The 2,516-nt window shown below is 39.9% G+C and overlaps 1 long non-coding RNA gene across 1 annotated transcript in view; it reads right to left on the bottom strand.

Annotated features, from left to right (window-relative positions):
- Positions 1–2,516, bottom strand: part of LOC106012056 — a 7,644-nt gene that overhangs the window by 3,436 nt on the left and 1,692 nt on the right. The window contains exon 2 of the long non-coding RNA XR_001184936.1: positions 1,396–1,527. This is a non-coding gene — a long non-coding RNA (uncharacterized LOC106012056). The remainder of the gene's footprint in view (positions 1–1,395; positions 1,528–2,516) is intronic.

Here is a 2,516-nt window from a genome sequence, read left to right as displayed (position 1 = left end):
ACAAGTTGGGCGAGGGAAGAAAGACCACAATAATGTAAAATGTGTTTGTGGGTTTTTTCAAGCGTTTTGAGAAAAGAAATAAATGGAAAACTATGATCACCAATGTCTGTTTCAGATTTGGCACAAGATGTTGATGATGATGATGATGATGATGATGACGATGATGATGATTATATTCAGAATGTTCCAGATGAAGCCCGTTAGGGGGGGGAAACGAACTTGGAAATTAAATATTTTGGAAAAGCTACCAAGTCTTAACCTTTTTACTATCTGATGATGATGATGATGATGATGATGATGATGATGATGATGATGATGATGATGATGATGATGATGATGATGATGATGATGATGATGATGATGATGATGATGATGATGATGATGATGATGATGATGATGATGATGATGATGATGATGATGATGATGATTACCTTTACATTAATATTAATGTTTATATATGATTTGACGTACATACTATTTTATATCCATACCACTTCTTGCTATAGCTTTCAATTTTCTCTGATCTTCCCGATTTGTTTTTATCCCCCCTTTTGGCATTCTGACGTGTATGCGCGCACTTTTGTTGCTATAGCTTGTAGTCTATAAGATTTTACTTTTTTTTGTATCGTGTTCCTAACGAAGCCCTTTACAGAGCGAAACGTTGAACCTGTATTAAATTTGAAAAATCTACTTAGTCCCAACCCTTTTTTTATTCCCTGCTACTAACAGATGATGATGCGAGAGGACATGGTTGGGGGGGGGGGGTATTCTTTACTTTTACCCAGAATTATGTGAACTACTCTGCACAAAAAAGGCAGTGCTTGGCTCAGTAGGTTGCCCACAGACGGAATGTTGAAAAAAAACAACAGAGAGACAATACACTTAAATACATCATAATACCCCAAGAATCATAGACGTTTATATGTATATATATAAACTCATCCTACCGCCAGATGGGATGCACCTTATGTCGGTGTTCACTTATCTGACCACTCGATGGAAATAGTTCCCAACATGGAAATCAAACAGTGATTCTTTGCAAGCTCGACGAAGTGTTGTTTTAACCATTAAGCAATGTATCTACACAGGTTCCAGCTGTCTGCGTATGTTCTTTTTTGTCTTCTTTGCGTTTCCCTGCTAGATCTTTGGAGTAATCGACTGCTGGTTCTTCAACCTGAGGTGCAACTGATTGTTAAGTGTGTGGCCGTTTTTCTTACTTGGTAGGCCCCTCTGTCTTCAAGATTAAAGCAGCGATATTCCAATGCCAAAGATACTCTTTATTATTCCATGTATGTTTTAACCTTGAGTGACTAGGGATATTGGGGTGGGGTGGAGGAAGAGGATAAGTTGGGGGGGGGGGGGGGGTCTTATGGGAAAAAGTACGGGCGATCTTACCAGAGGCGCCACCTGGCAAGCAAACTGTCCAGGTAGGATAGGGTTGGGCAAACACTGTTGACTTTGGTCAGTACAACATCTCAAACTGGGCGCCGGGTTGTTCGGTACACATGGGGTGTTCACCGGGAGACACTGGCGAAAGAAATACTGGTTTAGAAAACATGAATAAGAGCCAACTCACACTTTTGTTTCTTTTTCTTTTTTGTCCATTATTTTAAGGAATTTGTTTTACAAATTCATTCTCTGACTTTTATAAATCAGTCAAATCCCGATCAACAAACAAGAGAAAAAAAGGAAAGCACAAAAGAAATGTGTCAAACCACGGTACATCATGAAAATTCTAAGTAATTAAAATCATTCAACCCTTACACGTGAAACAGCAAATGACAAAAACATCCTCAAACAAACAAACAAACAAACAAACAAAAACACAGCTACATGCCACCAAAGAGCAGCACCCTGCTTTTGCTTTAGGATTAAAGCAAAATTTTTCCTTGGACATTGTTTGACTTCTTGTGATCAAGTTCACTGTCCACTCAACCAGAGGAGCTCCAATAATAATTATAAAATGTGCACATGTATATGTGTGATTGTGTGTGTGTGTGTGTGTGTGTGTGTGCGCGTGTGTGTGTGTGTGTGTGCGTGTGTGTGTGTGTGTGTGTGTGTGTGTGTGTGTGTGTGTGTGTGTGTGTGTGTGTGTGTGTAACAAAAGCAACACCAAGAATAACACACAAAGACGTCCGCAAGTAAAGAAACCAATTAACCAAGGAAGGGCACGCCACTAGCTTAGTAGGTACGCGCAGTCTGGATTATGGTGCGGACGGTGCTGGATCAACCGCTTTGTGTTTTAAAAAGGGCACTAATACTACCTTTGAGGTTCTGAAATCAGGCATCACAAAACTCAAACAACTAAATCTAAAAATTAACTTCAACTCTCATTAGGAACTCACTGGACCTAGATCAGAAATCCAGGGTCTCCACTTTCTGTGGGACGAGATTAGAGTCGCCGTGACGTCACGTGCGAACGAGGCCTATAGGAACGGACGGTTAAGGTTGACTTATACTCTATTATAATCGAAATAGTAAAAAACGGCCATCCATTTCGAGGAAAAAGTGCCTGT

This window comes from Aplysia californica, unplaced genomic scaffold (genome assembly GCF_000002075.1).
Source record: "Aplysia californica isolate F4 #8 unplaced genomic scaffold, AplCal3.0 scaffold00252, whole genome shotgun sequence".
NCBI lineage: Eukaryota > Metazoa > Mollusca > Gastropoda > Aplysiida > Aplysiidae > Aplysia > Aplysia californica.
Note: the sequence above shows the minus strand (reverse complement) of the source record. Positions and strands in the feature narration are given on the sequence as shown.